The sequence below is a fragment of the Lissotriton helveticus genome, chromosome 3_1 (genome assembly GCF_964261635.1).
Source record: "Lissotriton helveticus chromosome 3_1, aLisHel1.1, whole genome shotgun sequence".
NCBI classification, from domain to species: Eukaryota; Metazoa; Chordata; class Amphibia; order Caudata; family Salamandridae; genus Lissotriton; species Lissotriton helveticus.
In genome coordinates, this window is record NC_136061.1 from 603839931 (window position 1) to 603855053 (window position 15123).

Sequence of the window (15123 nt, forward strand, 5' to 3'; positions counted from 1 at the left end):
ATGGTAAAAGTCGGCGTGGGGCGCCCTATTGGCCTGTGAGATGGTGTCAGTAGCGGACTGATGTGCGAATGGGGCCAAAGGCAGCGCAACAATATTTTCTGACTGACACCACAAGGCGCTGAGATGCCAAGATCCGGATGGCACCGAGGTGATGTCTAAGTTGCGGACTGATGTGCGAATGGGGCCAAAGGCAGCGTAACAATATTTTCTGTATGGAAGATACCACTAGGCGTTGAGATGCCAAGATTCGGATGGCACCGAGGTGATGTCTAGCAAGTTGGTGTGGTCATCCTACAATGCTGAAACTCGGCGTGGGTCACCCCATTAGCCTGTGAGATGGCGTCAGTAGCGGACCGATGTGCGAATAGGCCGAAGGCAGCACAACGCGCCAAGATCCGGATGTCACCGTGGTGGTTTCATAGTTGAGAGGCACTTCATCTGCAGTGGGGCGCCGAGATCCGGATGGCACCGAGGTGATGTCTAGCAAGTTGCTGTACTGGTGTGGTCATCCTACAATGCTGAAATGTAGTGGGGCGCCCATTTACCGTTTCAGTTGCCATTCAGCTGAGTTTCGGCTGCTCTTGATGCTACAGCGACAGGCGGCTGCAAGAGGACTCTCAAAATGGCGGCCTGTTCTTTGGATTTGGGCCTGGTCCACTAAAATGGCCCTGGGACACCTTAGAACTTGGACGCTCGATTTTTTTTTCCTTTCCTGTACATGCAAAAAAAGGTAAATGCCCGGTACGTTACACGCTTCATCTGCCACGATGAACTCTCCAGAGGAACCGAAAAAAAATATAGTTGTGGTAACTATACCATGCATCGTCATATGGAGAGGTGGCACCAATTAATTATAGTGCTGCATAAAAGAGAGATTTGGAGGAGAACCCCTGACCTGCTAGTACATTCATCAAAGAAGTGGCACTGAGAGCTTCAGAGGCAAGGGAAACGGTCCCAAATATTTAGAAGAACTTTGGAAAGATTAAAATGACATGTTTAGATTGTGGTAAATTAATTTCATGTGGACAGATGAGTGTTACTCTAATAAATACAGCATATGAACATCATCATAGTCGATGGTTGGTAGAGACATTTTGACTATATCCTGGACCTGCCCGTCCTCGCCCAAAATGGCGCCGGAATAAATGGGACTCGTAACTCCTTGTTGTGTACTGGTTGCAGAACCTTGAAATCACGAGATACGTATGCAGTTTTGAAGCACATGGCGGGCGGGGACGAGAATTGATTGAATATTTCGACATCCCTATTGATATTAAGTTCTGATGTGTTATTGATTACTGTACTGTTGAAAGTTCGAATTAACGTCACCCATGGTACTTGCCCGCAAATGTATATCTAGATAATTTTATTGTAACTGGCCCTGTCGTATTTTAATTATAAAATGTACGTCCACCGATTCCGTAACTGTTAGACACCTTAGTTCTTGCAACCTAATGGCCCGCCCGTTACGTTCCTCTACAGTGTAAATGTCTATTCATCATATACGATTACAGTTTGCTCCGTGGCAGGCCCACGTGGTTATAGGCTCGTATTTGTATAATGAAATTTTCACAATAAAGGTTTTTAAAAGAAAACATGGTAGTAGTATATACATTGGTAAAGTTTTTAATAATAGTCACTGTTTTAGAATCATTAAAAGGCAAGTGAAATAAAGCAGACCAATTACATGAAGGGTAAAAGGTATAATACGAAGGAACGCAGTAAAGATAAATGGTCAAGGGCTGTTGTGTTTTCTATTCCTGCAACATAAAGTGATCGATAAGAATCTCATATTCAGGCGTATCGGCGACTAAGACAGCAGGTCGACCCTCTTTTGCTCAACGGCTCCGTCATGGGACGAAGAAACGCTCTTTTTCTCGAAAAAAGAATATATTTTACTTGCAGGACAGTTGTAAAATTTCCGGGAAAGTACATTAGCCTGGAACATTATAACATATATTTAAGAAAAAATAATGTTCGGAAGTAATTAAAAGCGTAATTTTTAGGTGATATGACCAAGGCTTTCATCATTAGAATAAGAAAAGTAAAATGAACCAATGAAAAGTTTTATTAACAAGTCACATGACTTGTTATGCTTACGTTACGCGCTGCGCGCCCCGGATGACTTCCGGATGCGCTAACGCGGCGCGTCATATGACGCATTACGCGACAACGCAGGTCCAGAATATAGTCAAAATGTCTCCACCAACCAGCGGTCGAAACACAACCCCTTTCAGCAGGCTAAATAGTTCTGTTAAATGACAACAGAAGGGACAGGCAACAAGAACCATCAGTCAAAGAGGGGAGGGCTAGTTCTTCTCTACCGGGTTACATTGGGGCGCTACCGGAACTGATCGAATTGGTAGTCTACAGTGTTTCTGGATGTTTCAGACTGAAGCTGGGGTTAGCATGAGAGCAGCACCATTTCGTAGCTCCGTCGTGGCCATTCCGCAACCAATCATGGCAGCCGCTCTTTATCGTTATTTTGGGCGGGGTGGGTGGCGGAGCCGAGCTGTTTTGCAGCCATCATTGTGTGGAGTTCAGTTCATCTCACTAGTTTTGTATTTGTCATGAGGGGTTGTTCCTAATGTTTCTATTTTAGCGAGGTCAAAAAGAGATCCCATTAGTGGCCTACTGATTTTGCTCGATTCCTTTTCTTTTTTTTTACACGATTTTTCGTTATCTGCAAAGACTAAACAGAGTATTGCGACTCTGTGTTTGTTTGTAAATAGAGAATGAACCAAAGAGAACTAATTCTAAAACAGTAAATACTTGGATAACAATCAATCAAATGGAGAGAGAAGCAGGCACGACGGATTACAACGGGGGCAAAGGCCTGCGTTAACTACCTTTCACTATCTGCAAAGAGAGAGTACTCCTAATAGAAATGAGGGGGGGGGGGGCACCATTCAAAGCAGATCAGTGTGCATAAACATGAAAATGTTTTCACTTACCACGTACGTGACATTCGACAGCTTATGATATTTGCTATTAAAAAACCATTGAAATTCACTGAAAAAACCATAGGTTATAGACCATATATAGTTAGGAATTAGCATTTACAAAACCTTGAAAATTCACTGAAAAAACCATAGGTTATAGACCATATATAGTTAGGAATTAGCATTTAAAAAACCTTATTTTACTCATACAAAACCATTGAAATTCCATATATAGTTAGTTGCACTAACTATATATCGCGCACCCGCAATCCACTGCTGATGATGTCACATATTACATCATTCATGACATGGTCAGTGACATCACTGATGACATCACTGATGACATCTCAAATGACATCACTGATGACATCACTGATGACATCTCATTTGACATCATTCTTGTGCTAATACGATAAACCTCTTCAGACTCTAATATAACCTTAGATACACTCAGTGTATACAAACACTCACACACTGTCACTCATCCATGGAGTTACTCACACACCTAGTCAGTCATGCAAAGAATCAATCACACCTCCATTTCCTCAACTATACAGTTATACACACCTTACTTATTCAAACATATACTAACACATATTTACTCTCTTATACAATCCCTGATACAAGTTCACAATGATCCATACAGCCACTCACACATTCAGTGGCTCTCATGCACAGTTATTTATATATGCCAACTCTCACATGTACTGTGTTTTACATATGTACTTACTATGACATGTAGCATTGAGATATCCATTCACTCATCAATACACTCATGCACACAGTCAACCGCCCATGTAGCTGTTTCCACATGCACTCTTGAACTCATACACCTAGTGAATCAACTGCTCACACATCTATGCACAAAGTCACACACCTCCCAGCCACCCCCACACAAACTCAATCTCCCATACAAATACTTGGGCAACCAATCAATAACATATATAGCCTCTTGTATAGCTAATGATCCACACATGCAGCAGTTTACATCACAACAGACATACTGAAGCACACATTCAGACAGTTTAGTCACTAACCCATGCATTTAGTACGACACATTTATTCACTCACTCATACAGTCAGTCACGCACCTACTAAATCCTTCATCCAGACACTTATACATCCACTCATTCTTCAATATATCAAACATATTTAAACTTTACAGAAACACACAGTCACTGGATGATGTCATCAGTGATGTCATCAGTGATGTCATTTGAGATGTCATCAGTGATGTCATCAGTGATGTCACTGACCATGTCATGAATGATGTAATATGTGACATCATCAGCAGTGGATTGCGGGTGCGCGATATATAGTTAGTGCAACTAACTATATATGGAATTTCAATGGTTTTGTGTGAGTAAAATAAGGTTTTTTAAATGCTAATTCCTAACTATATATGGTCTATAACCTATGGTTTTTTCAGTGAATTTTCAAGGTTTTGTAAATGCTAATTCCTAACTATATATGGTCTATAACCTATGGTTTTTTCAGTGAATATATATATATATATATATATTTTTTTTTTTTTTTTCGTAGTTTGGTTCTGTATAAAACGCCGGCGCTCTTGATAATAACGTGGTGCCCTCCTTCAACGATAGAACCAATCGTAAAATTTGCACACAAGAATACCGGCTGGATACCGGTAAGGAGGCACTCACTCAGGTTGTTTCAGTTTGGACCAACTGCTTTTATTTCAGCATACTCGTCCTAACCCAACGCGTTTCGCCTTCAGCCGAAGGCTTGATCACGGGATCAAGCCTTCGGCTGAAGGCGAAACGCGTTGGGTTAGGACGAGTATGCTGAAATAAAAGCAGCTGGTCCAAACTGAAACAACCTGAGTGAGTGCCTCCTTACCGGTATCCAGACGGTATTCTTGTGTGCATATATATATATATATATATATATATGTATATATATATATATATATAGTCTCTCTCATAGCATATAACTACATCAAATGAAACCTTTCAGAAATGCCCCTTGCCACAATTGCAGACAGATTTATACAGAGATCACCTGGCTCATATCCATATGTTTTGTCACAATGGCCATTATCCATGGATAATTGGGACAATCCATACCAATTGTCCATCCATACAGACTATGCGGATGATTACGATGCGGCTCGGAAGGCTTCAACCAATAGTCGGAGCCTTTTGAGCCACATCGTAATGGGCCGGTCGGATTCCTTTTTGACAGCCTCATTTTGATGGAGGTGGTCTGGAAGGAATCCGACTGATGATTCTGAATGGTGGATGGGCTCTCTGAGCGGCAAAGTAATCTCAAGGGCGGGTCTTTCCACCCTTGAGATTACAATGACCGTTTCTGACATGGTTTCCGTGCCTGTCTGTCTGACATAGAAACCATGTCGGAAAGCCTCTTCGGGGGCCCCCAGCAGGGCCCCCATGTGTGCACAGCCTCCTGTTGGAGGCCGAGGAGGCACTTATGGTGCCCCCCTGTTGATACCTGCACCTAGTGGCAGGCACCTTTAGGTGCATGCCACAGGGTGCAGGGATGAACAGCATCTCTCATTTTACTATGGGAAAATTCATTACGGCCGGTTTACGGCCGGAATGCATGCCCCCCACAGTTAAAATGTAGGAATGCGACCGAACACCTACCGGATGTCGGTCAGTCCCATGACTGATGCTGCGTTGGGCGGAAGCAATTTTTCCCACCTTCATAAAGAGGGCCATTGTATTTACAGACATGCTAAAAACTGCTGCCTTGGGGATGAGTTACCAGACCATACAGGGCATGATTTGAAGGAGTGCAACATATATAGCCCTTTGAAAATCTGCTAATTAATAAAGTGCTCTGTTATTTCTCCGAAGTTAGCCTATTAAAGGTGATTGGTAAATTGAAATTACCGGGACTACACTAACCAGGGAAACAAAGGCACTACCATTTGGACTACGGACAATGTGACATGCAAATATGGTGGGTAAGGATATTGTTCATAATGATGATTACTGCAGTCCTTTTTCCATTGTTCACTTTATATCATCCAATCGCAGCACTTTGGGGCACGTTGAAAGTAACATCATTGGTGTTCACTTAGGAGTAGCAGGCATTGACAAAGGCATGTTTGCCAAAATGCGTTTGCCTGCCACTTGCAATAAACGTTGGACATTAGACCCCGTAAGTGCCTGACGTACCTTGATCACATGACATATATATATATATATATATATATATATATATATATATATATATATATATATATATAAAGAAGGCAGCAGAGGAACTGTTCCTTAATTTGCCAGTGATTGAGGCACGTGTGAATAGAGACGAAGAACCAAAAGTACAGAGTGCAGATTTGAGGAGCTTATTCAAAACAACTAGAAAAGCATCATAAAAGCGAACTCACCAAATGGTGGGAGGTAAAATCGCTGGAAAAGTATCATGAAGCAGGCTGTGTGCCAAGGGGGTTAAGGATAATGTTGGCGCCAAGCTTCGACAATCCCAATCCACAGCTGTTAAAAGAATGGGCTGAAAACAACTTAGACGCATCCATGCGCCTGGTGTGCCTGCTGATCAAATATGCGAAAGTAGATCGTGAAAAAGACCTTTAAGAAATAACTCACATACAACAAGAAATTGATGCTTTAACCAACGATGCCAATAAGGATTCTGTTGAAAAATCCACTAAAGAGATGTTGGATAGAAAAAATAAGCAAGAGGAAGTCATTAAAACCCGCAAAATATGGACGTTCACGCGAGATAAAAATGACTACGATCGAGGGCAGGTATTTACCTTCGCTCGGAAATACGATACAGTCAAGAAACAGAAGGCGCTAATTAGACCTAATACGTTGCCAGCCATTTCGGGAGCAACGAGCCAAACACCATTATTGAGGAATGTCAATTCGAGTTCTGAATCAAGTATAGTTCTGAGTGATTTGGAATCAGAGAATGGCAGTGGCAGTGGCAATTCCTCCGCATCATTGGCAGCCTTGGGGCCAATCTCGTATGCTGACGAGTTGGATTTTATCAGGCAGCAGAGACTACACTCCTTACGACCGAGGAACCGTCAGGGGTCTCAAATAAAGAAAGGAATCGACGGAGGAGAGAAAGGAGGAAATGCGCAAGGCGCAACCGGCAGGGGCAAACCGAAGAGAAACAATTGGCGCAAATAACAAGTCTACATAATAACACCATCATCAATTTGACAGACACAGAGTTAAATGAGGCAGAACAACAACTGCTAGCCTTGGGGCTTAGTTTTTGCCCAGAAAGTAACTTCGGATACGTGCAAACACGAGTAGACGTGTACAAATTTATCCGCAAGTTGAAATTAAAAAAGTATTTCATGATTAAAAACCAGGGTTTATCTAGACCAAAAACTGGCACAGCAGCACATATCTCAAAGGAGACATTGGAGGCGGGTGATATCCCGGTTTTGACAACCTTGCATTCATTGCTGCATGATACTTCAGCAACTGGAACAATTCCATCGCAAGTGGTAGCCCAACGGGAAAATATCAATGTTTCTTTATCAGGCAATAGTCCTTTTAGAGCGCCTTCTACATTTGTGCCAGTCATGCCTAGAGATGCCCTTGACATTTTCCATGAGCGAGTTACAGATGAACTCAAATCTTTACACAAGGACACGTGCAAATCCAAGACAAAGACCAGGGGTAAGGAGAGGGAATATTTTTGATTAATTAAGAAACTTAAGGAGAATGATACATTGGTCATTAATAATGCTGACAAAGGAGGAAACGTAGTACTGTGGGATAAGGAACTATACAGATCGCAGGCCTTTAGACAACTAGGTGATTCCGATTGTTATGAGTTAAGCAATGGTGTGAAAGTACTTAAAATCAATAATGACTATAAAGGTGACCTTGTAAGATGGCAAAGGGAGGGTTTAATGACCAAAGATGAATATACATTTTTATATAAGGAGCATCCAGTTTTACCCACAAGACCAAGGACAAGAAGCAAATAGATTTGTTGAGAGTATAAACATCAATGAGTTAAATCTCTGTTTCACTTTCAATATTAGTGCTGTCTCCACCAATTTTCTTGATATTCAAATTGTTGTCCAGAATGGCCGCATAGAAACTAGTTTGTATCAGAAGCCCACGGCGGGCAAAACATTAGTCAATGCATCCAGTTTCCAACCGCATCACACCATAGCCAGTCTTCCTTATGGCGAGTTTTTGCAAATACGTAGGGCATGCAGTACAGATGATGCCTTAAAAGAGTGCCAAGACAAAGCTAAATGTAGATTATTGGAACGAGGATACAATGCACGCAAGTTAGATCTAGCAATGCAAAAAGCAAATGCCAAAGAGAGATCATCCTTACCATGCAAACCTTTACAACAAAATAATATAAGGGTTTCATTTACCTGCCATATACAAATTATTTTGTTGTAAAGGTTTGCATGGTAAGGCCATCAGTGGCGGCTGCTACCTGGAAGCAGCAGTGGGGTGGGGGAATCGGCAGGGTGGGGTGGATAGGTTAAAAAAATCACTTACCTCCCGGCCAGCTGGCTGGCCGGCCCCTGCCTCTCCTACCTCCTATTCTTGGTGAAGACAAGAAGTACCAGGGCTCTCAGGCTCCCTACAGCCTATCACACTGCTACAATGCAGCGTTGTGATTGGTCTGAGCGCTGTGACATGGCACTCAGCCAGGGGTTGAAGAGCTGAGCATGTTTTCCACGCAGGCTGTAATGCAGCCTGCATGGAGAGCATTGTATGGGCGCATTACTGTTTTGGGCAGCCCGAAAGGGCAAACCAAACATTCATGCTCACATAGGGAGTGCAAACCACTCCTCACCCTGCTCCGAGAGCAGCCCACCACTCAAAGAGGCCTCAGCAGGGAAAACTAAAATGATAATAATCTCGAGTTTTTATCTTTTTATTTCTGCCATTTTTACACTGCAAAAGCGGAGGATTCACCGCTGAAGGCCACATGCGTGGTAATTACTTTTGTTGTAAAGGTGTTACATTGTAATGGGCACTTGATAAAGACATGTGTTGTAATGGCATTCATTGTAATGTCCTACAATCCGTGGATGCCATGAAAGTACCCAATTCCCATCCAAGCATTCCCAAAAGTCTATGTAAATGTGTCCAATAAAAGAGAATCTGCCTAAATTTAAAAAAGCAAATATTCGTAAAGGCCTTAAACAACCGGCAGGCGTATCCTACCAAGAACCAAACACACAAACTAAAGCTGACTGACGAAGACACTCAAAGCCTATTAAAAAATGCTCAAAGACAATTGAACTGTGCCCGAATCTGCCTGGGTTGATGAATAAAATGTCTACGGCTGATTATTAGGAGACACAGTTTTTGAGATAGAAAGGTGGATTTGTCTACTTACTTTATCTTTGAAATGCCAGGAGCACTTACTTGTCTCGTCTTCCATGTCACTTCATCTGTTTCTGACGGGCGACAGGCTGTCATGCAGTCTTTCTCTCTCTCCAGCATCAACCCAGGTGAGGAAAGTCTGCCCGTCGGCCAATGCTCTACACGGGTCAGAAAGAGCCTAGCAACTACCCTCAGTTCCAATAGAGCTATAGGTACGAAATCAATGCTTGACCAGTCTTGATGAAGGGAGGCGTATATGTGGCAAAGGGTTGACAGATGACTTCACAGCAGCTTAAGGTGACCGATGGCTCCAGGTCCGTTAAATTGGGTCAGCATAGCAATAAATGAGAATGCTTCTTTGCGCTGTGACTTTTCCAGTGGCTATGCACAATCTATAAAGTTAAGGATCATGGAGTGATTACAAATATTGGAACAATTCTGCAGCAAAAGCACAAATCCATATAATGCAGGTAATGACCCAATAAAAGGGTTAAATAATGTTCACAACAGTGTATGACTATGACCAATATGAGACCGTGGTACCCTCCAAAATGGAGGACTGGTAATCTTCCTGTCAAAACCAATATTTTCTTACGTGACATTATATCAAACTGTTTGAAACACTAACAACAAAGCAAGAATAAAACAAAACAAATGGTAAATCATTGAGAGTGTGCTAACTCAACTAAAAAGGTGATCCTGAGTTCTTGGTTTTGATTTAGAGGCTTCAGCCAAATTAAATGAAGATGCTGCACCACATAATGGCCCATGGTGAACTGAGGTTTGCTGTTACCTACTCCAGTTATAGCAAACCTCACTAGTCAGGGTTATAATGCCAACTCCTGGTTTTCAAAAATGGAAGGGGCACAATGGCACAAAGGGCTCCTGTCAGGCCACACTCTGTGCTCTCGATCTAGATAGCTGGCAAACTAATCAGCTGCAGGACCACCACATCTACAGGTCCAAATGATGGACAGGGAAAAAATGTTAAAATGCTGCAGAACGGAACTGTATTTACCAAATGCAGTCATAACTTAGCTCACATGCACTTAAAGAGTTGTTTCTTGGGACAGTCCTACGCCCATCACTCATTATGGGTAGAATGGGCTTCGAGTCTCTTTGTTGTCCAAATCTCTGACCTTCATGGGCAGGATGGGAGAATCCACATAGACAAGGACAGCAGCAGCAAAGAGACCAGCAGGCCATTTTGGCTAATTTGTTACCAGCCATAAGAAAGTCGGCTTCACAATCTGAAATGACCAACAGCAGTGTGTTTCATGCAGGTGATCCAGCGAAACCCCTAATTCATAAGCCAGGGACCATGAAAACATGTCACACATAAATCATTTACCAACCAACGGGGCCCATCGCTGTATTCTCAGCAATATTCACGCATTTCGACGCTATCGCTGGATATTTTGGCACAATGGAGAAAAACGTTGCTAATAGAATGTTTTCTCCAATAACATATCCAGCGATAGGCAGCGATTAAATAAAATGCGCTAAGCGCATTTTGCGATAAATATCGCTATTCCTTGATAATACGCCCCAGAGTTACTTAAGAATGAAGGAAAGGATGAAGGCACGGTCTCGCTGCGCCGCATGTAATCGTGGACATTTGTCCTTACAGTATTAGATGGACAGAAATTCTTTGATAACAGTATGCCACCACAAATCTACAGTGAATACAAACAAGTAAAGGAAAATAACCATTAGAAGGAGATGCAGTTCCAGATCTTATAGGTGACTAAAAAGCTAGTAGTTAGACGTGCAGCTGGTTGGGGTTTATTCTCAGAAAAAGGTGACACGTTGTTTGCAAAGATGATTTTTCCTAAAACTGTCGTCAATTAAATGATAACGTTTATGGACTACAGTATGGGAAGAAAAATATATTAGGTAATAGCGTAAGTTAGCCCGGTATGGTGGCTTACTGGACTAATTCGCCCACTGTAGGGGTCTGTGTTCGACCTCATTGTCACACGTTCAAATCTGTGAGTCCCCTCATCTTTTCATCCTTTTGAGGTCGATAAAATGAGTACCGTTGGGTAACAATATACATCTGTTATTCAGCACTAAGATACTCTTGAGAGAACGTGCGCTTTACAAATGCACCTCATGTTAAGTAAGGGGCTCCATTAGGAGTTCATGACTAACATGAGTTTGCAGTTAATGCCACTAATTTTGTATTTTTAAAATACAGCCCTCAGTTTCAGCTAATATTGGTGTTCCTTACAAAAATTAAAAACTGTCGGCTGCAGCTTGAACAAGAGAAAAATCCTACTCAGTGCAAAAAGGACAACGAATTTGACAAACGCTGGAGGGTCTGTGAGAGATCAAAACAGTTGCTGCCAGCTGCTGTAGGTGAGAAGTACCAATAAGAGTGGCCATGAAACTTTGCCAGTAGCAGGTAAACACTGCAAGAGAAGCACCTCGGCAGGAACAGCAATTGGCCACAACGTGAACAATGCTTAATTTGTAATAAAATAAGTGCCTGCGCCAAAAGCTGTGCTCAGAAGCCCATAGCCGGTGCTAAAATGCCAGATCTCCGAATACCAAGACTGTGTATTCTTTAATTCACCCCAGGCGTCTTTAATCACTGCCAGACACTCCCTTGCTCTTTATCTTTCTCTTAATGCCACCTTCTTTCTCCCTTTGTTTTTCTCTTTTTACGTCTTCCTGCTTTCAGTGAATTTTCCCTTTTTTGCTATCGTGAAATGTCTGAAGAGGGGAAATAAGTGCTGTAAGAACTGGGGATCTCTAGTTGGCAGAGGTAGGTACCACTGTCCAAATAGGGACCCTTGCTTCTAGTCAGGGCAAGGAGATAACCTTCTGAGATAACCCCAGCTCACCCTCTAGGTAGCTTGGCACGAGCAGTCTAGGCTAACCAGAGGCAATGCGTAAAGTATTTGTACCAACACTCTCAGTAACACAGAGAAAACACCACAAACTGACTCCACAACAGTTTAGAAAAATAAAGGTATTTTAATCTAAACTACACAAGACCAAAATGACAAAAATCCAACATACACAGTTCAAGAATATGGTTTCAAAAGAGTTCTTAAGGTTGCGTTAACATTCTTTAGGTTGAGATAGAATTCTCTACGTTGCGATAGAATTCTCTACTAATGCGTAAAAAGTTCACAGTTGCGTCACGTTTACTCACAGTACCTTTTAGTTGCAACAAAGTTCCAAAAAGCAGAAGCTGGTGCGTTGGAAAACAAGCGATGCGTTGCTCCTGAGACCCTGGGGAGGCGATGCGACAGCCCCGCTGCAGCAGCGGGCGTGTTGCGACGAATCCGGTCTGTATGGGGAGGAAGGCCACTTGTATGGATTCCGGTGCGTAGGTTCCGTAGGAAGTTTGTTCTCGCAAAGGCACGATGCGACGATCTCGTAGGGGCTGAGGCGATCTCCGGGGTGACGATGCGCGGTCCAGCAGTGATCCTCTCTCTCGCAGCTCCTCGATGCGATGGTTCTGCGACGATGCTCGCTGCGACGTGATGCGGTCCGCAAGCAAGCGGTGCGGCGATCTCACCCAGCGACGACAGGCTCTGCGACGACACTCGCAGCGATGTTCGATTCTCCCGCACCGGTCTGGTGCGTCCCGCAAACGAAGGATGCAACGTCTCTGGCAGCGGCGTCAGGCGCTGGGACGATCTCGACCTCCGTAGCGGCGGGAAACTTCTCGCACTGTCGGGGATGCGCTCCGCAAGCGAGCGATGCAACACTTTTCAGTTTCAAAAGTCTCTCAAGCTTAGTTTCAAGCTTCCCAGCACCGGTACAACTTCCAGAGGCCCCACAACTGGATCAAGCACTCTAGGAAGGACAGAACTCTCTCAGCAAAGTTCAGGGAAGCTGGGGGTGAAGTACTTTTGTTCCTGGGACTTCAAAACAGGGAGCCAGCTCTACTCAGGCCCTTGGAGATTCCTTCAAGACAGGGGACACAGCTCAGCAGCAAAGTCCTTCCCCTCTCCTTGGCAGCAAAGCAACAGGTCAGTCCAGCAGAGCAACAGCAGGACAGTCTTCCTTCTTCAATTTCAGCTTTCTCCTTGGCTCCTTCTTGATTCCAGGATGATCTAATTTTCTGTTGTCAGGGGTCCTGTACTTATACCCCTAAAGTCTTTGTTCTCTTGGTGCATGTGGGCCCTGAGCCCGGTCTAAACCAGTTCTGGGTGGATCCTGAGCAATTTGTTTTGCTGGCTGCATATTTCCTTTCAGAGTGAGGGGCAGGGTCCTCAGCCGCCCAGCAGGAGGTGGAGCCAGCATTGTGGAAGGCAGGCACAGCCCTATTCAGGCCCAGGTGCTAACTCCTCCCACCACTCCAGTTGCAATTGCAGTCATTCAGCCTAATGCTGACTCATCCAACCTCCTGGGGAATCCCCCAGCCCCTGTCACTCTCAAACCAGACAGTCAATACACAAACAGGCCCAGGCACACAGAAGGGTCAGACAAGAGGACAGAAACTTTCTAAAAGTGCTGTTCTCAAACACAGGATTTAAAAACAACCTTTCTTAAAAGACGTGTTATTAAATTCTGAGTTCAGGGATACTAGATTCTTATGTCCTATATTGTTCCTATGGGAAGAAATGCTGTTAACCACTGTAGCCAGCATCCCCCATGTTAACCTATGGAGCAAGATTGCCTTACAGTAGTGAACAACGAAAATGGCTGCCATTCACTACCAGAGCATATCACTTGCACTAGTACATGCTCTACCTTTTACATACACTGCACCCTGCCCAGGGGGGTACCTTGGGCCTTCCACAGGGGTGACTGATGTGCACAAAAAGGGAAGGGTTAGGCCTGGTCAGTGGAGACACTGACCAGGAGGACATTGCAGTTCTAAACTGCACACAGGCACTGCAGTGTCAGGCCTGAGACATCATTTTAGGGCTACTCCTGTGGGTGGCACAATCAGTGCAGCAGGCCCACTAGTAGCATTTGTCATCACCAGCCCTGGCACACCCAGTGCACTTTACTAGGGACTTCATGGTGATACAAATATGCCAAACATGTATATTCAATCAGAATAACAATTTACACAGGGAGCACTTACACTCTGGCACAGATCAGCAGTGGCAGAGTGTCCAAAGCATCTAAACCAGCAAAAACGAAATCCAGCACAGCATCAAAAATACAGGAGGTAGAGGCAAAAAGATAGGGGAAACCACGCCAAAGATGCCAGGTCTAACACGTGTCCCCTCCAGCTGAAAGTGGGGAGAACTACCCACCCTCTTGGGAGTTCTCTTCACTAAGGCGGAAAAACCTGGACAGACCATCAGCATTGGCGTGTTCTGTGCCAGGGCGGTGTTCCACCGTGAAGTCCATTCCCTGTAGGGAGATGGACCACCTCAACAGTTTTGGGTTCTCACCCCTCATTTGCATTAACCATCTGAGGGGCCTGTGGTCAGTCTGAACACGGAAGTGAGTCCCAAACAGGTAGGGCCTCAACTTCTTCAGAGCCGAGACCACAGCGAATGCCTCTCTCTCAATCGCACTCCACCTCTGTTCCCTGGGGAGTAGTCTCCTGCTAATGAAGGCTACCGGCTGGTCTCCTCCCTCCTCAGTGATTTGTGAGAGTACTGCTCCCACACCATGCTCTGAAGCGTCTGTCTGTACTATGAACTCACTGGAAAAGTCAGGTGCCTTGAGCCCCGGTGCTGTGCACATAGCAGTTTTCAGGGTTTCAAAAGCAGTTTGGCAGGCGTCAGTCCAGTCAACTCTTTTGGGCAACTTCTTGGAAGTGAGTTCTGTCAAGGGGGCGACAAGGGTGCCATATCCCTTGACAAACCGTCTGTAATACCCGGTGAGTCCTAAAAAGGCTCTCACCTCTGTCTGGGTCTTGGGGGGCT